This window comes from Hesperophylax consimilis, chromosome 26, assembly GCF_061612785.1.
Source record: "Hesperophylax consimilis isolate HC1 chromosome 26, BYU_Hcon_1.0, whole genome shotgun sequence".
Taxonomy (NCBI): domain Eukaryota; kingdom Metazoa; phylum Arthropoda; class Insecta; order Trichoptera; family Limnephilidae; genus Hesperophylax; species Hesperophylax consimilis.
Window position 1 is genome coordinate 23190075 of NC_142861.1, and position 27115 is coordinate 23217189.

The 27115-nt window shown below is 33.8% G+C and overlaps 2 protein-coding genes and 1 non-coding gene across 3 annotated transcripts in view; 1 reads left to right on the forward strand and 2 right to left on the reverse strand.

The window, feature by feature from the left end:
* Cad96Cb (protocadherin Fat 4-like Cad96Ca) overlaps nucleotides 1-19772 on the reverse strand; it is a 109408-nt gene extending 89636 nt beyond the window's left edge. The window contains exon 1 of the mRNA XM_089647106.1: nucleotides 19183-19772. The gene's annotated coding sequence lies outside the window, so the exon portion shown is untranslated. The remainder of the gene's footprint in view (nucleotides 1-19182) is intronic.
* A 1359-nt stretch (nucleotides 19773-21131) lies between these two features.
* LOC149411323 (5S ribosomal RNA) lies at nucleotides 21132-21250 on the reverse strand. Its single transcript, XR_016304942.1, has one exon. It is a non-coding gene; the product is annotated as a 5S ribosomal RNA (ribosomal RNA).
* A 1438-nt stretch (nucleotides 21251-22688) lies between these two features.
* The window catches only part of Prx2 (Peroxiredoxin 2), a 30324-nt gene continuing 25897 nt past the window's right edge, over nucleotides 22689-27115 (forward strand). The window contains exon 1 of the mRNA XM_089647220.1: nucleotides 22689-22831. The gene's annotated coding sequence lies outside the window, so the exon portion shown is untranslated. The remainder of the gene's footprint in view (nucleotides 22832-27115) is intronic.

The window sequence follows — 27115 nt, forward strand, 5'->3', positions numbered from 1 at the left end:
CCTTAGGTGAATTAATTTAGTCTGAGGATCGTGTATACGATTTCATTTATTTCTAAGAGCTTGGTTAGTTCAACCCCGTCATTAATAAACCAGTTATTTTGCATAACGAACGACATTATAAAAAGAGACGTTGTGTATATCGACAGTTTATCTGACACCTTGGAGGCAGCGCTAAAAGTAGCCGCTTTTGTCAACCGACTATCAGAATCATATTCTGACCGTGCTCACAAATATCGCTTACTGACAAAAGATGACGGATTTCGTCAATATCGTATTGACATAGGGCTTCAGATCGTCCGAGCTAGACCTCCTGCACGGAGAAAAATGAGTATTGCTGATTTATTAAAAATCTCTTAAGATTATTCGTAATCCGGTTAAAAACGGGATGTCTGGCCGTTTCCTGATAAACTATAAATACAACTCTTTTACTAAAAGTTTAACAGGTAAACTACCAATTCTTTCGTTAAGGGTCTGTTATCCCGTTTTTAACTGTATTACGAATAATTTGAAGAGATTCTTAAGGCCCCGTAGTAAGCGTTCAAAGATGGTTTGAAAGGGGGATATGGAAATACGAATGTTAGAGGGAGCGCGCTAATATTAAAAAACGATAATGGTAAAAATATTTAATAAAACACGACTCGTTTGAAATAGAGCAAAAATCTCTCTACAAATGCTTTAGTTGCATTTAAAGATACACTGTGAATTTTTTCATGCGTGTAACATATTAAATAACAGAACAAAACGTGTTTTTAACAATTTTCGTAGCTTACTTTGCGATTTTTACCTATCGAGGGAATTTCATATAGTTAACGTTTCAGCACAACAAATGTATAGAGATTACCTTAAAAAATAACATATATTATTTTTAGAATTTAAAAACTTAGAGAATAAACAAGAAACTTGTTATAAATTGGTTATCCGTCTGCTTAATAAATTATAAATACTAATTTTTCTCCGCGTGGGGTTACCATAGTTGTTCTGTCTATCAATACATAAAAAACAGTCGTGTAGGTACCTCACTTTTAAAGGTAGCGCTAGACTAACTTGTTATTTAACACTATATAATATATGTATAACACTGCCAAAAACCGGATATACCAACAAGAATGCACTTTTGAATATAATTATATTATGAGACATTTCCAATTGAATTTTTAATAGTTTATTTTGACACCTTTACGAAAGGGGACCAAATAACACTTATTATTTATCGAGTAAATTAATTAATTTTTTAGAGGTGCACGAACAACTATCAATTACGGTCACTTTCATGTTGTTGATTTGATAGCAGATCATAACAAGTAATTGATTTGTGGACATTAATCTCTCTGTAAACGGATTAGTTAAGTAAGTACAACATTAGTTTAATTATTTTATAACGATAATATTATGGGTCGGTAGGTATGTGGGTAGCTACTTATACAAATGGTTTCTTTCACATGGAAAAAAATTGGTACAAATTTACTAAGAATCTCTTTATATTTTGGTAATCCGGTTAAAAAGGGTGTTTCCTGATAAACTTTTAGTAAATTCCTACTATATTGGAACACGTGTTCATGCACATGGATTTGCCTTGATAGTATACAACGACGAAACACGAAAATTTTAGAATATTATGAACACGTGTTCCTACATCGTTATAATACATTCTTATTCTACTCAAATTTTATTAGGAAACCAATGAATTCGTTCGTTACGGGCCTGCAATCCCGTTTATAAATGGATTACGAATAATTTGAAGACATTCTTAATAAATTGGCACTATTCAATATTATTAATTTTTCTCCATACGTGTTTGAACGTTACAATTAACGTTACACAATGTTACATAATTTTAAGATTTTGGTCATAAATATATAAATCTAAGGTTTTGACAGAAGCATTTTTAGCAGTGAACACAGTTAAGGATAGAAAATTTGTAGAAAAATATATGCCTAGTTATAGAATTGTATTTTGAGGAAAACAAACGACATGACAAATTGTTAATGGACATTATATTAACTAGTCATCATTTCTCCACAGGGTTGGGCAGAGAGGGTGGACCGTCAGAGGCGGTTCCTTGGTATGTGCATTGCACTGCTTGTCTTCAGTCTTCAATAACTTACAACAAAATCTGTACCCCAGCCATCGATAAACAAAAGTAATTATTAGAACTATTTTCTAGTACCAGACTCCCGAACAAGCCGTGTATATTCCGATGTGCACAAAACTTTATTGGTCCACCGAAACGGTGACATGAGCGAGACAGATTACGCTCATAACGTCAAATCACGTGTTGGAGTAGTGCAGATATATAACCCATCCCGGGCATTATCGACGCGTGCGCGAAGCGCCTCGAAGGCAAGTGAATTTTGCACCACTTTGATCATGCGTAATCGAATGCCTCCGGAATGGATTCGTTTAGAAATATGTACTAATTTACAATGTTAGCGCTACAACATTCACATTTGTGCGGGGTGAATTTAAATGGTATCGCAAGATTTTCATCCAAGAATTGTTTATTTTACAAATGTAACTTAGTGGAGTGAATGAATTTCAGTACCCCCATTAATTAATTTGCTACATCTATAATACAATCATTAGGTATACGTATATTTTAAAAGCGAAATGCACTGCAGCCAATTTTAGTGACGGGCCGCCTCTGGTCACGTATATCATTTCTGTCTTAGCACATGTATCTTACTTTATCCACATTATATCATCTCGTCTGTATTATTATGTTATGCCGACTCTTGACTTCTGACTGAATTATTCAATTCACTTCATAGTGTCCAATTTTCTTGTTAGGGTCCCAGGGCGTTCTCGACTTATTCTTCCATTCACTGCTTCCCTAGCCTGTTATACATTCTTCCACGACTCCTTTCTCACTTGAACTGACCATTCCGGTTTTTTAAGTGTTGAATTTGAGTAATGGATACCTGTACTTACAAGAAAGAGAATGCAATGTTTTAGAAGTAGGTAGCTACCTATCCATAAATATGAATATCTACCTACTTAGAGCTTTGAATGGATAACTTTGCAGAAGTCAGATAAGGAACTAAAGACGACATTATGTTTTTTTTTTTAATTTCATTATTCCGTTGTTAAAATATTACTAACTCTTGTATGAATAACAGTAACCATTTCATGTACTCAATGCAAAACCCCACGGGCTTATAAAAGAGTAAATAAATATTTAAAATTGTGTTCATTCAAACTTAACAGTATACCTAAAGCGTACAAATAATGGGAACATTGATTTGGTAAACTTTAAATATGTAATTTTTTGACAACTCCACACAGGAGGCCCTGGGGAACATCATTTCCCTCGGGTCCTAGGTCATCTTTGAGGGTGGGAGTGGAGGCTCTTTTGAAGTAGAAGAAGGAGAATAAGTGCTGGGAAGGCAAATGGAATGAGGGGTGGATATAAATCTGGGTATCTGTGTATCCAGGAGTGACATATGAATCCATCACTACCAGAAGGTGTTGGGTCGAGGAGGAGAGAGTCCTGCTGGAGAGGTCTGAGGGTGTTCCTCAACCGGCCTCTCCCGATACAGCCCGCCACGCAGTTCTTGGACAGACCCATTTACCATTTACCTACGCTAGAGGTATTTGGTAATTCAATGAAAAGTTCCTGGGGCGGGGATACCCATACCCGCCTCTCGAATTCAATACAATTCCAAAAATTCAGTAGCTCCTCCATTTTCAGTAATGTTACCAGCTTTGCGAAAAAACTATTGATAGTATATTAGAATATTCAGTTTTGTAATAAAGTAGAATTTTATTGCACTGCGAAGTTATCCGTATCAACATGTTTGTAATTGTAAAAACAACTGGACACAGTCGATGTGTGTGAAACGCGGGTTTTTGTACACGATTGAAATGATGTATGATTATTACAAGAATGATTTTATGTGCATGTTAATACATTAGAAAGCGATGATGCTTTGTTCTATTGAATATAATGTCTTGAAGAGTTAAAAACAAAAAGAAAACTATAATAAATTAAAGATACTATGTTAACCTGTTTAACTCTGCGCAAATAAGTACTATGATTGATTATTTATTTATTCAAACGCCATATAATGGCTTTTACAATATAGTGATAATCGAATTACAAGCGTACAGTGGTAAAGAGGATAGTAACAGTAATAAATTAAAGAACAATTAATTTGTAAACAAAAACAGTATTTCAAGTGATGCAGTTATTAATATAAGTTCAGTAAGACAATGCATAATTCAAAAGAAATATATACCTGTGTAACAATAGTTGAACTAATTTATACTAGGCTTGTATAAGACCTGTCATAAGTCGAAGTGTGAGGTGTCTATGATAATAGTCAGTAGTGAGTTTATTGTTACCCACAAAATTAATTGTACTTGGAACAGCTATTAATGAAGAGACAGTGCGCCTTGCATATCTTCGGTTGGTTATTATATCTCTTGACTATAACCCAGCCCTTTTGCAGGGTGAAGATTTCTATGATGACAGCCAACATCCGATAGGAGAGAGCACCAGAAGAACAATCATGCATAACTCTGATGGCGCAAGCAGCATCAAAACATCTCAAACAGTGAAGCACTAGAGCAGGGCTTCCCAAACTTTTTTCAACTGTGACGCCCTTGGGAAGTTGCCATATTTTTGCGACCCCCCCCCCCTCCCTCCGGTGACTAAAAATCTAAGCCCCCCGCCGCTCATTTGTACCAAGCGTAGTATTTTGAAGCCCCCCCCCCCTGAACGGGTCACGTAGTATGGGTACGTTACCTAATAACAATTTGTCAGAAAAACTCCAAATAGTAGGTATCTAATTTTTTTATTAGAAAATAAAGAACACAACATAAACACTAAAATGGAAGCAAACAAAAAAGATTAAAAAAAAAATTTCTTTGGTATTAATGAAAAGGATGTGCTTGCTTTTCTGAGCATAGTTTCTCAAAACGAGGTTGAAGGTTCGAAATCGCCACTCTCGTCTCTGCCTCTAAATTTATTTTTGATCTGTACGTATTCTTAATTACTGCAACTGCAGAGAAACATGTCTCACACAAGTATGATGTCGCAAACGGTAATAAAACCCTTAACGCTGCAGTGCTGATGGAACGATATTCTCGTTATAAAGATTGCCTCACGACGCCCCTGGGATGATCTCGCGGCGCCCCGGGGCGTCGCGACTCACAGTTAGGGAAACCCTGCACTAGAGTAATTAATTTTCCAGAGCTATTTGACATTATGTAATTCTTGGTCGACGTCACTATTTAGGGCTTTCTACGTAATTCCATCACGAGCTATGGAGCCTTGAAAGATATATTTCGCTGTTAAGAAATACCTGTGAACAAAAACTTTAAATTTTAGTATGTAGTTACCGCACAAGATTACCGACTGCTCCCAACTGCGAAACGGTTTAAGGCTGAGGGTTGTGGGAAAGGGAAGGAGTTGTGGAATAGAAAGGTGGCGAATTATCTGGCTATTGATTGTTCACCAAACATGGCTAAAGCCATTTCAAGCAACGATTCGATTCTGGAAGGTGGTCTTTCACCAGGGCGATAATGAATGTACCTACCACTCTGTAACGTGCCTCAAATATACTAAATGTTATTTTTATGTATATAATTCAATTGAATAAAAAATATACTAAATGTTATTTTAAATCCATAAATTATAAAATAACATGCATTAATAAAATAAAATGTACTTGCGAAGCTGGGATTTGTTCTCGTGACCTGCGGATTCGTATGCAAGGATCGTAACCAGTAATCACTCAACCACACGGAGAAAAATGTGTACCTATTGCTATTTTATCAAGAATCTCTATAATTTTTTGGTAATCCGGTTAAAACGGGATTGCAGGCCTTTAAAGAAAGAATTAACAGGTTTTCTGATAAACTTTTAGTAAATTTCGAATATATTATTATGATGTTGGAACAGATTTTCTTAAATATCCTTATGTTTTCGCATTTCGTCAATATATAATATCAAGGCAAATGCAGGTGCATGAACATTTATTTTATCAATAAACGGCTTTAAATCAGTAGCGGCTCGTGAATTTTGGGTTACTAGAGTGCTAATATTACAAAAAATGGCATTATTGATGTTGTTGTAGCTGAAAACGATTTTTTATTTTTTTTCGAAAAATTGTTTTTTTGTATGAAGATTTTCAGGAATTCCGTGCGGCGCACGGCTATACTGAAATTTCCTGAAAATCTTCATACAAAAATCGATTTTCGAAAAAATATTAAAAATCGTTTTCAGCTATAACAACATCAGAAATGCCATTTTTTTAAATGCACTCTAGTACACCCAAAAGTCACGAGCCGCCACTGCGTGAAATACCGATAATTTGAAGAGATTCTTGTCCGTGCAGGAGAAAAATTAGTGCGGATATCGTCCACGGCTGAAACTTGGATGTAATCACAGACATATGAATATATAGACTAGAAATTAAAGGTGAGGGGTAAAATCAACTGTTGAAGAACGAAGGGGGTAAAGCTGACTGTGATTCGTCAATAAATCAATCTGACAGTATATAAGCATCTCGCATTATAATATCACCATTTACTTCTTAAAAGTAAAATCTGCTTTTGAATGAATAGACATTTTTACATGGGAGCGAAAATTACTCGCCACGTTATGAACAAATGTGCGAATTCCAAATTCGGCAAAATAAATTTCTTCTATTTTCAGAGTCGAATATTTCGTTTACGTATTTAGTTAAGACACTTTTATAAATGTTCATAATTTACTTCCCAGCAACCAACCAGCTTTGTGTTCAGACGTATCTCGATGTGATAGTATATGTTTCTACAACTGATCCATATTATACGATGTGAATATGCTTAAAATAAATTAAAATAATGCTTATTTATGGAATGTAATACGACAATTGGGTTTATTCTCTTTTTCACATCTATTTTTACAAGTTTTCTTACCACAAGCCACCATTTTGCCGTGTTATTTCGTAAAATGAACCGATGATGCCTCGACCATAGTTCGCACAAGAATGATGACGTCACGTTTTCTAAATTCACTTGAGGCCATACGCGAGCACAGCCGGCTCCAATGGAACCGGTATGGGGAGTGGGGATAGTACGCTTTTAATCACTTAGGGCAGGTCTACTAATATTCATATGTCTATGGATGTAATCAATATATATTATAAAAGAAAGTGTACAATGTGCGTGTCGCTAAACCTCAGAAACGAGTCCCAGTACGATCAAGAGAGTTAAATGGTGTGGTAGCCCTCTATCCCCCATCCATGAAGAAGGTTCCCGTTTTTACCTTACGAGCGTGCTTTTGAACATTCTGGAATGTTGTGGAATATTCGGAAAATAAAGAGTATAAAACATAGTCACTATCCGCGTCTGTGTGTTTGTGCGCTTAGTTCTTCTAAACTATACAACTGAGTTTTATACGGTTTTTTCTCTATCATTTAGAGAATTTCTTCCGGAATATGTCGAAAAAAAAAGAGAAAAGAAGAGCAACCCCGGGTACACGTCACTAGGTAGTAGTAGATAAGTAGTAAATGTACAAAAATATTTAAAATTACGGTTAAATATACATATAAATAAAAAAAATGTATACACTTTCACGGAATTCAGTTCCAGATTAATTCAATGGAATTCACTCCACATTAACGAAAGGTCCAATGATTCTTCCCATAAAATATTTATAATTCGAAATTTCTCGGTTCAATCTTCAATTTAGCTTGGAAAAGTGGAATCATTGGCTTGGAGATGTTTTAGCTGAGAAGTAGACTAGAAAGATGATCTAAAAGTGAGAAGCAGAAGTAATTGGTTGATTGAGAAATTGATTCGTTGTAATCCTGTTAAAAGAATGTAATGCGTGTATTTACTTTCAGTATCACCCTGGTAGTGCAGACCACCATTCTGAATTCAGACGTTGTCTCTTGAAATGGGAAGTCCACCTCGACGTGTAACATTCAGATTCGGGCAAATAAGGTTGCCTATTTTGATTTACGCTAAAAAATCGCCAAAATGTAGGTTTTATTTTATTTTATAAATTTTAGGCAGAAATATAAAAAATGTTTTGCTGTCATAATCTAAAGAACATATTTTTCCACATTATACAATAGAACTATATGTGAAAAAGTGTTCATAAATAGGAGATTTTGCACTTCAAAACATATTTTTATAGATCTTATATGTAGAATAAAGAATAACACAAGAACTGCCTTGTGGGCGTGTTTTGGGATCCAAATATTTGCCTAATTTAGGCTTAAATTTCAAATATATATATGTTTACGAAATTCAAAGTACATGTAGATCTAGAATGTCAGGAGAGGGTAAAAGAGACGGAGCGCTGAGCTATTGGGCTAAATGGAACATTTCCATCCAAATTGGCATTAAATGCACTTATTGTTATATGTTATTCTTTATTGTATGGTCTGATAGTTTATTTCTTTTTCTAGGCTTATGAAAAGACTTGTCGAATATTTCGCAGTAGATATCCAAACAAAAATTCAGTTATAGCTGTGATGTATAGTAATAAGGTTGAGTATTTAAGCGATAGATGGCGCTAGTCATAAAGCTTACTCCAGAGTCCGTCAGATGTCGTTAGAGTGTAACAAGTATTTGTGAGATGATATTGACAGGGAACAAGCTTCTCGAACCAGAAAATTACCAACCCTCGTGTAATGAACAGTATAGCTTAATCCAGTCCTATTTATTGTAGCGTAAATAAACACAATTATAAGTAGAACCTTTTACTTTTTACAAAGAGTTCCCAATACCAAAATCTGTGTAGTAACGCAGATATAACAATATCGAAATTACAAGTATTTTTATTGCTATAGTCGAGGCATTAATTTATCAATTATTTGTTTACGTTTTTTTGACTTGACTAATTTCCGACGGCTGAAAATTATTGTAGTTATTTACGACGTATTTAATGAAAAACCGTTGTAGAAAATACACAACTGTTCAACACAAGGCCGACGATGCAAACTTGAATTGCAGCTAAAGTCGGTGACCCCAAAAATGTTTCATAAATCAAAAGAAATGTTACTACCAGATTTCGCAATAGTTTCAAGATTAAACATTGTTTTTTCTAAACTTTTTACTTATTACAGTCGAAAAAACAGTGGAACAAACACTCATACATACTAACTATATTACCAAAAAGAGTGGTGAAAATTTTATTCCATTGATTAACGACCGTGTATGTGAAAACCTTACTCATTGAAACGTAAAATAAAAACTGACATAAAATAGTATATAGAAAGTTACATAAGATATATATTTCTTACCCAGTCAAAGGGGGTTGTTTATCTGTTGTATTAACTTCAAATAATAATAATTTCTTTTCGAATTTCGGTATTTTTCCAAGGTATATTAAATGTTCTATGTTTTAATGAAAAATTTCAGAGAATTAAAAATTCTAAGAACACAATCCTTTTATTTAAAGATAACTGCAACTTCATTTTTTATCTCGTTCAAACAATTAGAAATTATTGTACTTTCGTAATATATTTAAACATGCGTTTATCCTGTTATTTTTTTAATTTTATTTTATATTATAGAAACAAACAGTACATGATTTACAGAGATAAAACAATAAACAGGAATAAGATACTTCATGTTGTGTACCTATGATATGTTTCCTTGTAATGTCTGCTAAGTGGTATGTTTATTCCTTAATTACAAGGTGACTCGTGTAGTTTATAGGTGTGTGTGTGTGACGTGTGTAATGTAAGGGTGAGGGGGTATGTGTGTGTGTGTGTGTCTGTATGTTTGCGCATTGAATTCTTTAAATTATTGACATGATGCCACGCTTGAATTTGGGTATTGAATCCGAAAAAATGTCAATGCTAGAGTTAAGACAAATAATATTATTTAGAGTATGAAGAGCTCAGTTAACTGTCGAATTAGATGCTGCATTTGTTTTATAATTTAGCGTGTGGAATAGCACTGTATGTTGTGTACGTCTCAAAGGTATGTTAAAGTTAATAAGGGACAGAAGTTCAGTACAGTCAATCTCATTGTTTAAAATTCTGTGTATAAATATTGAGTCTGCTACTGCTCGTCTTTGCTGCAAAGTTTCAAATGTACACTCAAAATTATTGTTGAATCTGTGGGTAATATATTTTATAAATTTGTTTTGGATACATGGTTATAATACATATGGTAGTTAGTCCCACAATTTCTGCACTGAAATAAATCCCGACTTCCGGAATCCGAAAGCTTATCAACGCAAGCAATTCAAATGCGAATATGAAATGCATCATTTAGAAATTTATATAGAAATACAAAGTCAGTGATTCCTTCTGTCTGACAATTTAAGCAAAGTCATTTCAAAGTGTGTTGTATTTCAACAATATTGATTCCAGCAATATATTTTTAAAAAAATTTAAAAAAAAAAATTTATTATACAAAGGTATAATTTTAACAAATAATCTTATTTTTTACAGTTAAATGGATACTTATTCAAAACTCTAGAGCTCATGATGTAAATATCGTTTCTGAATAACTAACTAACCATCACACAGTTTCCCGTTTAGGCAGAGACAGTAGGCCACCACACCATTCTGTTTTCACACTCCGTGCTTTATTTACATTCCTACTTTCATAAGCCCGACCCAAGTATTTGATGCTCTTCCTCAGGCGTCCCCGACCTATTCTACCATTAGATATATAATATTCTCTTTACACTACTTCCTTCGTTCATCTTCTCTAAACTTCCAAAGGAATCATCTTTTCAAATAATGCAAAAAAAACGTTTTAAAATACTATTAATAAAAACCTGCACAAAAGACTATTTTTTTTTCACCTTGTAATATTTAATTCCAAATTTAAATTTATAACTTACACCGTAAACTCCATAAAGCATACAAAAGTACATACTAATAAATATACATGGTGTACGAAAGTTAGTGGTAGGTACAAGAGGGAAACTGCTGATTTTACATCACATTTTGAGTAGATTTTGTGGTAAGTATAACTTTTTTTTTTATTACAGCTTTTGTTTTCGAGTAAATCGAGACCAAACATGGATTTTTTTTAAAATTTCAAATCAGTCTCTGCAAGGTTACCATAAACCTTTTATAGTATTTTAAAATGCGTCGAAGCTTAGAGACAACAGTTCAGTAGAAAAAAATTGAAATAAATACAAATTTGAGATTAAATTTTTTTTTATTTGGATTTCTGTGTGATGTAGAATTACCAGTTTCCCGCTTGCACCACTGGTTTCCGGACCCCGTGTACTCAAGAAAAAAAGGTTCCCCCTATTTCCAAGCGTGACGCCCAACGTAGGGCATTATCGGGGAATCCGGAGGGGCGCTACTAGCTCCCTCGTGTTATATTTGCCTCAGTGTTACGGGCAGGTAGTTTTAACCAAGTCGAACAACGGTTGAAGTTGAAATTTTTTCTTCGGCTTCGTTCAGATGGGAGATATATAAATTTTCGGCAGCGAAACTTTTTGAGAATGTTTCAAAAATGCAGACAAATGCAGGTGCATGAATACGTGTTCTCGTGTGTTAGGAACTAGCTAACACGTACCCGGCGTTGCTAGGGGTTATTCTTAGGAGATAGGAGATAAACATATTATACCATTGGAGAATTTCTTGAGGCCTTTTTAAGATATACAATTTCGTAATATATAATTTTGATGTATCTCATAAGGTTTAGCCATCGTTAGCAATGTAAGTACCGGAAAATATTATTTTACGACTTTTTTACAAAACATCGACTTTTCTCTACTTTTTATAAATATAATATACATGTATTATACATATAAACCTTCGGAAGAAATTTTCTAAATGATCGTAAATCTTATCAAAATCCGTTGGGTGTTTTAGAAAAATTAGCGCACAAACAGACAGATGCGGATAGCGACTTTATTTTATACTATTTAGAAATGTAAAACGGTCTGCAATCCCTTTTTTAACAGTATTTTAATAAATCAGCAATACTAATTTTTCTCCGTGTACAATCCACCTTGAATCTATCAATTGATGCAGACTTTATACTCGTAGTTCCCGGCAGCGCATTATAGTAAACAATTTTGTGTATTGGCTTTGTCCTTTTTTTGGTAGCCTAATTTCATTGCCTGTCCTTGTGTTATCTCTTTGTGTCTGAATGTCCTTGTGTTGTCTCTTTGTGTCTGTAAATGTCCTTGTGTTTTCTCTTTGTATCTGTGAATGTCCTTGTGTTATCTCTTTTTGTCTGTGGATGTCCTTGTGTTATCTCTTTGTGTCTGTAAATGTCCTTGTGTTTTCTCTTTGTATCTGTGAATTTCCTTGTGTTATCTCTTTTTTTCTGTGAATGTCCTTGTGTTATCTTTTTGTGTCTGTAAATGTCCTTGTGTTTTCTCTTTGTATCTGTAAATGTCCCTTTGTTATCTCATTGTTTCTGTGAAAATCCTTGAGTTATCCCTTTGTATCTCTGAATGTCCCTGTGTTATCTCTTTTTGTCTGTGAATGTCCTTGTGTTATATATTTGTGTCTGTGAACGTCCTTGTGTTATCTCTTTGTGTCTGTGAATGTCCTTGTTGCATATAATTTTGTTTGAAAATTATTTTGGTAACAAGTTGTTTATTATTTTATTCATAAATATCATCGCGTTGAAGTTCAGCACCTGTTTCACTGTTAGCCAATTTAGTTGCTTTAACATTGTGTCATTTTTTTATACGCTTGATGTGTAGGTAGAAACAAAGATAGGTTACCATCGATGTAGGATATACTACTTGTTCTATGCGGGATTAGATTTGCTGTAGAAGGGGTGAACGGTGTTGTCTTTCTACATTTTTTTTAATATTAATTAAAATATTTTTTTTTAAATATTCGTTCATCTGCACTGCAAGTTTCATGACATTTATTTATTTATACTGGGTTTTACAGATGATCACACTTACGTGAGAACAATCCACTTATAAAAACTCAGTTATTGTACAATTACAAAAATCTACAATTAAATAAAAATACAAAAAATTAAATACAGATACATATAACATTAACGGGTAAGTTAGGTTGTTGTTTGGGGTACACCCTGTAGGGCGTGTAACACAGGTGCGTAGTTACCTACTGAAGCACGTGATACAGGATGTGCCAGACAGGAGCAGGTGGATTCAACCCAATTCAACTCCATAAGCCCTTTTTATAGCAAAAAAATCAATTGAACAATTAATAATAAATATATATAATATTAACTATAAAGTTTAACTATTGATGGCATGCGGCGAAATGTGTGGAAAACGGTTATCAAAATAGTGAAAAAAATACTTACTTTTAGAAAATCTCTCAAATTGTCTCGTATTCAAACTTCGCAAAATAATTGAATCAGTATATTTTTTTTATAATTCAGCAGGTATGCATTTTACTACCTACTTACATTTTTATAATTTCAGATTATTATAAAGTATTTCTACTGATGAGCCATGTTTTCAGCATATATCTGAATCTATATGGGAATTAACTTTTTTAATGTTCCTTGGCATCATGTTGAACATTCTGCACGTTATATTCTAGGGTTCGCTGTCCGTATTTATTGCTATATTTTGGAACAAGCATGCCTGCATTCTTTGTGAACCTAGTGTTGTGTTCATGTTTCAATTTCTTTTTATATTCAGAGACAGATATTTGCTAAATCAATATTTTGTCCAAAATTGTAAATTGAAAATTTATGTTTTAATTAATTAAATAAGAAGACAGGCGAGAGATATCCTAAAAAAATTCTTCACACCTTGAAGGCCCACACTATTGAATAATGATTACCCCTGACCGGGAAGGGTGTAAACCCTGATAAGGAGTGGAGGGATGTGATTATTGAAGCGGTGCATAAATTAGCGGCCTGACATTGGGTACTCCGATACTCCTGTCTGCAGGTCAACAAAACTATGCCTACCTTTAAAATTGATGTAAGTGCACCAGATATAAACCTGCTAAATAGCTAAGTACTAATTCAATTCAATTCTGTTTATTCGTTTCAAAAACATTACAAAATTGTTAATTTGAATGCGTTTTTAAAATATTTTTGTAATAAGAATTCTTAGATTAATATTAACGGTGTGTATATCAACCAGAGATGTGCAAAATGGGTACCCAAAACCATTTGAAATGCAAAATGGAAATGGGTCAAAACTTTTCCATTTGAAAATGCAAAATGCAAAATGGTTTTTAGAAAAGCATTTAAAATGCAAAATGCAAAATACCCATTTTCAAAATGCATTGAAAATGCAAAATGGTTTCTCAGGTCAAACAATTAAAATAATTATAGAATTTTTAAACAATTTTGTCATTTAATAATGGACATCAATGTAGAACAAACATATTACATGATGGTAAATCCAAAAACACCACGACCATAAATATACCACTCTCACCACGACTACAGATTATGAAACCACAAAAAATTTGCGCGGGACTAATGTTGCCAACGTAAAAACATAGAAACTGCTATCTAACATTTAATATTACAGCGTCATGGCCCCATGTTCAGTATTTAAATCAGTATTTTTTTAAATGGTATCACTCAATTGCCAGGGCTCCTACCAGGGAGCAACTTGACAAATGTAAATTATCTCTCATAGCGAGGTTGAGGACCGACTGATATTTGGGGCTTATGAAAAAAAGATGAGTGGAGATAGTAGGAAGAATGTTGCAAAAAAGCATTTAAAATGGAAAATGCATTGAGAAAAGCATTTAAAATGCAAAATGCAAAATGGTTTTTAGAAAAGCATTTAAAATGCAAAATGGAAAATACCCATTTTGCATTTTGCATTTCCATTTGAAATGGATTTATTTGAAATAAAGCACATCTCTGATATCAACTATACCAGTAATAATAGAGCTTGCCTTTTAAAGGAAAAATATAAAATATGAAATAGTTGGCACTAGTAATGTTGTATCATTTGTTTAAGGGTGAGTAAGTATAAACACGCGAACCGAACTGCCGAGCTGAGCCACGACTTATGGGAAAGGAACGAAGAAACCGCAAATGGCGCGCAACACAGATTGCAATTGCTACGTTCCGTAATTCGTGCCTCGGTTCGCGCGTTTTTTCTCATGTCTATACGCAGCGTAAGAGTTGAATACATTGATGTACGAACTGCTGAAATGCAAACAACGACAGCAAATTACATTATAGTTAGCGTATAATGCTACGTATACATACGCGAGCCGAACTGCCGAACTGAAACCTCAACTTATGGAAAAGGAACGAAGCAAACGCAAATGGCGTGAAACGCCGCTGGCACGGTTCGCAAATGTGTACGTATTATACACATCCAACGTTCATTCGTGGGGTTTCTGCCAAAAGTGGGTAACTACATTTTTTTTGAGTTAGCAATGATTTTAATGTTTATGTATTATAATCTATTTCTGGAATAACTTTGAGTCCCATCTTTTGTCATTAATTAGGTTTAAAAGCAGTAGCTTTTTTTATAAACTTTGTAACTTGTTTTACAATTAATAGACAAGAAAAAAAATATAAAAGCACATAAAAAATAAACATGTTTTTTTTTTAAGAAACAACGCTCTGATGATTTTTTTAAAATTAAGATTAACATTATTTCCCAAAACACTTACTTCATAATTAAAATCAAACTTTAAAATTGAGTTTACTCCAAAACATGTTTTTTGTTAGATACCAACTTTTGGCAGCAACTTCTGCCCAAATTCAAACGTGAAATCATGTCAATAATTTAAACTGTTACAGACACACAAACACACACACACACACCCTCACACACACACACACACACCCTCCCTCATACATTACACACACTCCTATATACTACACACGTCACCAAACATACCACTTAGCAGACATTACAAGGAAGTATATCATAGGTATTCAACATGAAGTATCTTATTCCTGTATATTGTTTCATCTCTATAAATCATGTACTGTTTGTTTCTATAAGATAAAAAAAATATAAAACTCCCTACCTATTACACGAGTAAAATAAACAAAGGGTTTACATAGGTATAGCTATTCCCTTTATTGAGAGCAAACCTAGCAACATATAGTAGGGATGTAATGTAGGTACAGTATTTCCCACTACACTGATTGACGATGGTAGTAAGATAAATTCAAATACTTAAACACGATTTATTTATTAATTGGGTACATCTTTATCAAGTTTTAAGTACGTATACTTGTACTTGGATAGATAGATACTGGTTTAAAATAGTAATTGTATTCATTTGTGGAACATCTTGTACCTAAAAATTTGTTGAATATATCTACAGTGTTTGTTTTCATGGAGACATTGAACTTTGAGTATAACTTTCGTGATTAATTTTTGTGTCTTCGATAATGAATCCATGGCGTATAGTGTTACACCTCACCATGCAATTATTCTGTATTAAATACATTGATTAAATTGTCGATTTGCAAAGAGAATAATAGGCACATATTTAATTCAATGTTTATAAAGATACTACTTTCAGACTCTTTTAGACCTACTTTCCTGAATAAACAATATATTTCGCGGTCAGCACCTACTTTCGTATTTTAAGTGTGTAAACAAAAAAAAATTTGTCAGCTAATTGATAATAATTAACTGTTATTATTGAATCAATTACCTGCCTACTACTTACAATTATTTTCCGGTCATGTCAATATTCGTGTCATTGGAAACATGCAAACTTTTAATTGGTTAGATGACAACGCCATGACATCTCGTGAATATCCAATTCATTAACTTTTTACCATACGTACCTAACAGAAAGACTTTTCAGCATGTTAATTAAAATTTCAGGTACTTACTAATAAGGTACTAATAGTTACTACCCGGTTTAGTCCGATTTTCTGCAAGCTGTTTTCAGTTAATTTTTAAAAATTGCAATCAAAATTTATGTGGAACGAACAATAGTGACAAATTTATTGTTTTTTAAACTTGAAAATATATTTTTTCAAAGCCGAATAGCTCAAGTTGATAATTCCGTCCCGTTCCCACAGCATTGGACAGTATCTAGCATCCTGTCATCCTGCCGTTTCGTCATCTAGCCATCGTGTAATCCAGTCATCTGGTCATCTTGACATGTTTTCTGTTATCCCGTCATACTGTCATTCATTCATCCAGTCATCCTCTCAACCCGTCATCCATTCATCCTGTCATCCTGTCATCGTGTCATCCTGTCATCCAGTCATATGGTCATTCGGTCATCCCTTCACCCTGATACCCAATCATTATGTTATCCCATCATCCTGTCATTTAGCCAACCAAGTCATCCTGTCATGCCGTCATCCTATCATCTAGACATGTCATCCTGTAATTCTGTCACATTAGCCATGGTATCCACACGTAGCTTTCGGAGCAGTTCCGAACCAACAAAAAAGGACAAACGAAATCAATTGTTACTTCAATAATTGCAATTTCACTTTGTGGCGTCATTTTAATTTCAATAAAATTAATTGTGACCGTAATAATATTTCAACACTTGCATTAATATTGAACTATTTCTTGATGCATTATTTTTTATTTATACTTGCTCGCACTCGTCTAGCTATCACGTCGCATACTTTGTGGTGTCGGCATACCTATTGAAAACAATGAAAACATGTTGTTTATTTAAAATAGCATTAAGTGTGTTTTTCGTTTTCGCAGCTGACTATGCATACTTAATTATGATGATCATTATATTATGGCATTTTAATAAAATCGCATGTTGATTACCAACTGAATGAACAGCTTTTTAACAATGGGTATTTAGCAACGAAGAGAAATTTTTCATAATTGGTAATCTATTATTTTAATCTTACCCAACCATAAATGTTTTATTATGTTTAAAATCACATTGCCTTGACATAACTACAAAATAAAACGTTTTTAAAATGTAAAGGTAAAATCTTATCTGAAGATATCAAAGGTCTCTGTTTATTTTTGTGTATGTATCCCACGTTATACATAAATTTTACGGAATTAATATTTTTATGGTACCATTTTCGTGTAATATTACCCCAAGGGCGCAATAAGGCTCTATGAAAATAAATTATTCTGTTTTTTACGTGAATTCCCCACAAGATTCCCAACTGCTCCCCTGTCCGGAACCAGTGAGACTATGACGTCCCCGTTTGGGCATGTTGTGAAGACGAAGAGAGTGGGGATGGGGGAGGGGCAAGAATTAGGTTAGAAAGTAACTAGTTATTCAGATCTGGTCACCAAACATGGTTAAAGCCACTTAAAGACACGTTTTTATTGCGAATGGTGCCGTCTATCACCAGGGTTATACAGAGAATATTTTTGGCCGATAGCATATTTTTTCAACGAAAGTTATTCATATATTGTACTAGTGATTACTTTTCGATTTCGCCTGGATCACCTTTTATACAATTTTTTTATATCTAGTTAGTATTAGCAGTTAGTTCCGTGGCTCGTGTACGAAATCGGGTTGTGAGCTGAAAATAGCTGCGTTTACCTTTAATTCCAGACATTTAATTCTGATCAAATTTCGTGATGCCGTAGCTTTAGCTTCTTCAAAATTCAAATTCAGATAGATCCGTACAATCTACTACGAACTCCTTTCTATTTAAATACTATATCTTCGTTTTTCATAAAAACAGTATTTTTCCAATGTTTCCTAAACTTCCTTACAAACATTGTGAGCATAAAATTGGTTTTCTACCTACTTAAGTAATACCTCATTAAGGCGATGCACTACGTCGTGTAATATTTTAAATTGAGCCGCTATCAATAACAACCCTTACGTAGATGGAGATAAGGTTTAAATTCCCGCTTAACACCATCCGCCTGTTTTGATTTATGCAAGAAAAAAACATGGCCAAAAAGTGCCTTTTATTTTATTTTGTGGATGTTCAAGAATAATATTTAATTTTTTTTTCGATCATTTTATAAATAACTTAATTTTCCACATTATACAATAAAATCATTACCGAAAATGGGTTTGTAAGTAGGAGATTTGAACTTTAAAGCAGTTTTCACAGACCTTATACATTATTTTTTTCTGGGCTTATAAAAAGAATTATCCAAAAAATACTCGATTATTTCAAAGGTCAAGATGTATTCTACTCGCAGTATTTAATTAAAGTATCTGAAACATTTCTAGGCGACCAAATTTTCAAACCAAAAACACATGATTTTGCATTACTACGTATGGCATCGCCTTAAATAAAGCAGTAAAACGAGAGGATATAAAGCAAAATTTTAGAATATCGCACACTTTCTCTTTCCACACAAACACACATTTTCAAACAATAATCAATGAACTAGTAATTAGTTTTAATACTTACAAATAGGTAAAAAAAAATACTCCAATGTTTTCTGCACAATATTATTCAAAATAAAACAGACTTCACAAAAAAATCTTCGATAAACACAGTTCACTCTGATAATTTCACTTCACCAACATTTTTTTTAAATTCGGGAGTAAAATTCATGCGTGTTTTGTTACAAAAACTGTTTATGCGGACACGCTTTCTTCACAATAATTTTAATTTGCACACATAATATTAGATAATTAATGAATTCACAATGAAAAGTTTAATTAATTTTTATTTATTTAGGCAGGTACCTATCAAATCAAACAAAATTGTGAGAAACTATTCAACAGCCGAATAAAAGAATATTTAAAAAAATATATGGAATAATAGAATTAATAACAGCTCATTCACTCAAAAATGGAACATAGTTTTCAGGAAAAAAACACATGGTGACTTATTTAAAATTTGAACTTTTCGAACGCAATGTTGCCAATTTATGAATAATTCACTGATTACCCAAGTATGAACTGTTTTACAAGCATATATTATATTCAATTATTATTATTATGTATTTATGTTTATTGTTTTAATATTGTTGGACGAGAACCTTCTATGTTGAAGGATGGTTCTTCACTGATCCGGTGAATAACCACGCCGGCTTGGCTTACGGCACCTGTACTCAGCGTAGCGTGTATTTAGTTTAGGTTAGTACTGCGAGTATTATGTTCGACTGGGATGGATTAGGGGGAATGGGCGCCATCTTTAATTATTTTTAAGTGCATTAAATTGAGGGTTGCTCACTGAATTTATAAAATCAAATTAATAAATCGACTACACATCAAGATATAGATATCGCAACCAAATTTGAGTCGAACACATTACTTAGATGCAATAACAGTTTTCAAATAACTGAAATAAAAAACTTCTAATGTTGAAATTTGAGCAAAGTGTGCCTACAGGTAAATTAAGGGATCCTCGCTTGTACAGTGATGTATTAAATCGATTAAACATTATTTTAATTAATTTTGTTTTGATGAAGCCTTCTTTTGTTTTGAAAGTTTCTGAAAAATTAAACAAAAAAAACATTAAAAAAACATTGTTTAATTGAATCGCGAACGTCGCTACGTATATACTGTCTTCAACCATTTGCGGGGTAAGAGGGAACTGCGAAATACTAGTTTTAAAAAAAAACTAGCTAAAAACAATTAATAGCTGTGAACGAGACAAAATTGTGTTTTTCAGTTATGCATTGCAATGACATAGCTGTTGAAGTGTACATATTTATACCAATTCACACAAGCCTAAGTTTCTCCTCAACTCTCGTTGCGCGGCCCCGTGAGTTCAGTTCGGTTCAGTGCCGATAAATCAGCGTTTAATGAAAAGTGAAGTTACAGTTATAAGTGAAGTTACATTGGCAGCATCACACCAGCCCACAGGTGATATCACCATGTAGGAACTTACTAATGTTGTCTCCCAAACAATAGGCAGATAATCTGAGATGGTTCAATAAATATTCAATAGTTCATTCATTACCAAAACAGAAAAAAAATATGCATTCAATTTTGAATCTTATAAGATTACAACAAGTTTCTATTTTATTCAAATAATATATAGGTAATTGACCTAAATATTTCCTCTTCATCTTTCTCAAACCGTTTTTTTATTTTAGCCCTCAGATGCCTGTAGATATGTATAAAATAAAAAAAAAAAAAACGACAAGTAAACATATATTACAAAATTTTTTATTATGAAACACGAGAGTGATTTGTCGGCTCCAGCCCTGGTTCATATAAAACTTACATGAAGACTACAATCACAATAGTTGCACATTCTGCTAAGAATTTCCTGCTGTTGCAAATACACACTGAGGAAATAAAAGTGGTTATAATATAAATTTATTACATAAAATGGTAAATCGGAATATAGAGAAAAAAGAGTAAAATAAAAAAAAACATTATTTGAAAAATCCAAAAAAGAAGGGCCAACGGCACGCGGTGTTCCCAAGCGGTCACCCATCCAAGTACTGACCGCGCCCAATGTTGCTTAACTTCGGTGATCGGACGAGAACCGGTGTGTTCAACATGGTATGGTCGTTGGCGAAAGACCAGGAGAAAATTGTTTTTATGAACAACTCTTTTTGCAAAATGACATCTATTGTTGATGCAGTAAACTATTTATAAACATGTTCGGTATTTCAATTTAGTCGCGCAAGTGTTGCAATAAGTTTAAACGCAACGCTCGTTGTATTCTATGTGTTCACAGATGGCGTTAATTAATTAATTTTGTTTAAATACGCTTTTGCAAGGTATTGATTTACAATATTAAGACAAATCATTTGTTTGCGCCCGTATATACTCAATATGAATATGAATCAATAGTTTTGTTCGTTTAAAGACTTAATTCTTTCGAGAAAGGCACACAAATACAATATTTTACCGATGATTCAATCCAATATTGTATTTGTATGCCTTTCTCGATAGAATTGAGTTTTTATATGGACAAAACTATTTATTCATATTCATATTGCATATATGAGGGCGCAAACAAATAATTTGTCTTAATACTGTAAAGCAATACCTTGCAAAAGCGTATTTAAACAAAATTAATTAATTAACGCCATCTGTGAACACGTAAAATACAACGAGCGTTGCGTTAGCTTACTTTGCAATGTTTTTCTATGGGGGGAATTTTATATAATTAACGTTTTGGCATAACAAATGTATAGGTATTATCTTAAAAAATAACATATTATTTTTTAAAATTAAAAACTTTAAGAGTTAACGAAATATTTGTTATAAATTGGGTATGCGGGGGCTTGTGAGCGGTATATCCAAAGATATTAGAAGAACGAGATGTGCTATGAGCAGTTCATACTGTGTGGAATTGTTTTGCCCAGTGTCGCCGGTTTTGTTCACCAATACTACTGCACACCTTCGCTTACGCTAAGGTATCCGCACTAATACATAGAACAGATTTCTGTGCGTACACGTCCCGATAGTATTCAAAGTAGGTACCCTAATTAGGTAGTACTCCGCCTACCGTCCGGCGGTCAACATAGCATATCTCGTTCTTCTAATATCTTTGGGTATATCTATGCAGTAGGCATTTATTAGGAAACGCGGCCTCCAACATCGAGAACATAATAAATCAATCGGGAGAATCCATTTCCTACGTCCGAGAACTGGAACGAGTGCAAAAATTATATTATTACCACGCCATGATTCGAATCGAGACATCTATGTCCGGAGTCAAGAAGCTTAACCCTCAACTACACTACTACTCATGATATTACTGCTGCTATGGAGGTCGTAATTGTAATATATATATAGAACTCCGCTAGATGGCAGTAACAAAAATTCGTTAAGAATACTTCGATCTCTTGGTTTGACAACGTTCCATATGACGTTGCACTATTACGCGATAATAAACTCTAAAGAAACATTTTATAGGGCTTATTGTCGTGTAAAGTTGATGTATCAGATGAAACCTTATTTTCAAAAGGGGTCGCTTTATCAAGGTCTTTTGCCGGTTACAAACCGTAGTTCTCACGTTTTTATCGCACGCAGTTACCAAGTTGGTTGTAGTGGGGAGCAAGCGGAAAATTCTCTTGAAGGTTTCATTTATTAAAACTGCAAAACTAGTTACTTTTGTTCCTTGGATCTTGCCGTTTGCACGTCAGGTAAGCCTAACCTTCAATTATAAAGCCGGCGTAATCATTAATTGTAAATCGATGAAATATGTACGTTATTTTGCACAAATTTACCCTTCTGTCAGTTGATAAAACCAGGTGATATTTTGACATTTATTGTTGTCACGTTTCCTCAAATATTTACCGCTTTTTCCTGTAATGTTTGATATGTAATTTTTTGTCGTTGTGTGAAAGTAAACCACGTTTAATGGCACGCTTCTCAGACCGGCATATTGCGCAATATAATTTGCGTTTGAAACAGAAAATGACAAACAATCTCGTGTTTTTATAACCGGCATCGTAAATCGTATAAATTTCATTCAATATCATGAATAAATCAATCGTTTTTTCTAAGATGGATTATAAAGTAACAATTCTAGTTTATTCTCGAAACTTCTTTGTTTATAAAAATGTGGTATTATTTCGCCGACGTATTTGAACCTTACAGTTTATTTGTCGGCACGTGGAATTTAGTCATTAGTTGCGTGAAAAGTGAACGTTTCATAGTTGCCTTTCGTATTACATAAGCCCGCGTCATTTCAGATTTAAATTGAATCAGGTACCTTCCTACATCGTTTTTCCTTACAATGGAATGACTAATAAAATATCGTAAATTACTGCATATTATTCATGTTTATTAGTAAACTTTGCAATAGAAAATGATCTCTTATAATAATATAATCGATTGGCAGTTTTTCCTATACACAAAGAATAACAGACGTTTTTAATTTAAAAAACAAAAATCTTGACATTTTATGTGTTGCTATTTAAAAAAAAATCTTGGTAGCGTAGGTGCCTACCTCTTTCCATTTTTTTCCATTAAGTACTGTATTTTAATGTAGTAGGAAAACACTGTTATACAATTGATATAAATGGAATAAAAAAGTATCCATATTCTGGTATTAATGTAGAAATAAACCCATAGAGGTGTGTTTTGGACATGTCCATTTGCCCAAAGTAAGCTCAATTTTTCCTTACTTATGAAAACAATTTTTTTTGGTAAATGTTCAAAAAATATGGACACGTTTAACATGCACTTTCAATAGAAACAAAACGCTTCAAATCAGTTGTTCAATAGTTATTCGTTAAAATTAAAATCAATTTTTCACTTGGTGGCCATTGTTATTGATGTTAAAGTTTTAAGGTTAGTTTTTTTTCTTCTCTTATTTAACCGAAAATATGAACACCTATGATCCTAAAATAGGAACACCTATGATCCTAAAATAGGTTCTTAGGTTAGTTTGTGTTATATAAAAAAAACCAGCCTGATAAAAAATTCTTATATTATGTCAAAACACATCAAGAAAAAAATGTCAAATCATCCTTTTTTTGTGAAATAGCTATCAAAAAGCATTTTTTTCATTTTTCAGATACTGAAATAAGTATTTCTCATTGTTATCAATGAAAAAGTGCGTATTAACCGTGTCCCCTATTTTCTGTACCTACATTTACCCTTTTTACATATCGGCATTCTTGAACAGAAAATCAATTGTACCTGTTTTTCTTTGTTCTAGGAGTCTAAAAGTCTTAATTCATATTGATTACAATCGTTTTATTGCAAATAGGTGTATATCGCATTACGTGTTATCTATTCAATGCCCACATTAAATTTTAATACCATTTAATATGCATTTTTATCCTGGCACAATGTAAATTAATTACTCATGCTTTACAACTTCCTTGAAATAAGAAGATAAACTGTATCTTGAGCTATTCATTTAGAATTTATAATTACATTTGTTTGAACGTACGCAATGTGACAAGGATTACTGAAACAGCGAAATACTTGTATATTTGTGTTAAAAAGTGTAATTATAACATGTTTATTTTAATTTTGTCAAATTAATTCCATTTCAAATAAAAATAAATGTACATTATATTTTACTGTTAAATAGTTGTAACCCGTGATAAATGTCCTGATGTAATTTGATTAATAATGAATAAAAAAATACTACCCATCTCTAAATGGTATAAAGCAAAGTCACTACTTGCGTCTGTCTGTTTGTGCGCTTAGTTCTACTAATACAGTGATAATCGAATTACAAGCGTACAGTGGTACACAGGGTAATAATAGCAATAAATTATAGAACATATACACTATAATTGCAAGTGATGCAGTTATTAATATAAGTGCAGTAAGACAATTCACAATTCAAAAGAAATATATACCAGTGTAACAATAGTTGAACTAATTTATACTAGGCTTGTATAAGACCTGTCATAAGTCGATATAAGGTATCTATGATAATAGTCAGTAGTGAGTTTATTGTTATCCACAAAATTAATTGTATTGGAATAGCTGAATAGGCATCGCAACTTGGCATTAAGGCGATGCACTACGTCTTGTAATATTTTGAATCGAGCTGCCATCAATAACACTCCTTACGTAGATGGCGATCAGGCTTAAATTCCCGCTTAACACCATCCAGCTGTTTTGATTTAGGCAAGAAAAAAACATGGCCAAAAAGTGCCTTTTATTTTATTTTGTGGATGTTCGTCACAAATATTTGAATGTTTTTCAATCACTTTAACTAACTAACTAACTAACTAACCATCACGCCGTTTCCCCGCAGGGGTAGGCAGAGAGGACGGACCGCCAAACAACTCGGTCTTGGCACACACTCCTTGCCTCATTCACATTCATACATCGTCTCATACATACTCTTCTATTATTCTGACTCTTGACATGGCCCGACTCGAGTATCTGATTCACTTGATCGTGCCATGTCTTCCTCGGGCGTCCCCGACTTCTGCTACCATTCACATTTGCATCATATATCCTCCTTACACTCCTATCTTCGCTCATTCGCTCTACATGCCCAAACCATCTAAGCGTCCCTTTCTTAATCTTACTCATTACGCTTACATCAGCCTTGCACTCTTTGCGGATCTCCACATTCCTCACACGATCAAACATGGTTTTACCACACATACGCCTCAGGGATCTCATTTCAACAGCATTTAATCTACTTTCATCCTTTCTTTGCCAGTTCCATGCCTCACTTCCATACATCAAGGTAGGTACCAGCACTCCGTTGTGGACTGCTAACTTCGCTTCTTTGGACAATTTTTTGTTAGCGCCTACGGCGTTTAGTCCTCCATTAACGGAATTACCTGCATTTACCCTTCTTTCGATATCTCTGTCAGCCTTCCCATCTCTCGTAAACATACTTCCTAAATACACAAACTCATCCACCTGCTCCAAGTATTCCCCATTCACAATTATATTGCACACTGTTTTCGTACTCTCTCTTTCAAACACCATTACTTTAGACTTACTTACATTCATCATTAACTCATTCTTCATGCATACTTCGTTCATCCTAGACACGAGAGACTGTAGATCATCTATACTATTAGCAATCAGCACCGCATCATCAGCATACAACAGGCAACATACTTTCAAATTATTCAAATTCGCGCCCAATCCCACCTCTTTCAATTCTTGCATACAATTATCCATGTATAGATTGAATAACCACGGTGACATTACGCAGCCTTGTTTAACACCTTTTGTGATATCAAACCACCCCGTAAAACCACCGTTTACCCTAACACATGCAACGCTTCCCTCATACAGAGACGCAATTGCCTGAATCAGATTCGTATTCACTCCATACTTGGACAACACCTTCCATAGCTTTTTCCTGTCGACTCGGTCGTATGCTTTTTGTAAATCTACAAAGGCACAGAAAAGTTTCTGGTTTTTTGCCAGAAACTTCTCAGTGAGCATACGCAATGAGAAGATCTGGTCCATGCACCCCCTTCCACTCATGAAAGCACCTTGCACATCCCATATTTTATCCTTTGTTTCCTTTCTTACTCTTTCAATCAAAATTCTACCATACAGCTTGCCAACTGAACTAAGCAGGCTAATAGCCCTATGATTCCCACATTCCATACGTGACCCTTTACCTTTGTATAATGGCATGATCACAGCCCTTCTCCAATCTAAAGGCGTGTAACCTTCCTTTAAACATTGGTTAAAAAGATTGCACAACCATGTGAGAATTACACGGCTACCTCCTTTAAAATATTCAGCAGCAATATTGTCAAACCCAACAGCCTTACCATTCTTCATACATTTAATCGAGCTTTCTATCTCATCCATGCTAATTTCGGTAACATTCACTCCATCGTCATTCATAACTGATTCGCCACTGGAATCACTGTCATTCACTTCGCTTTCGAAGACTTCCTCGAAATAATTCATCCATCTCTCTTTTATTTTTTCCTCATTCGTCAACATTTTTCCATCTTTTGATTTTATACACT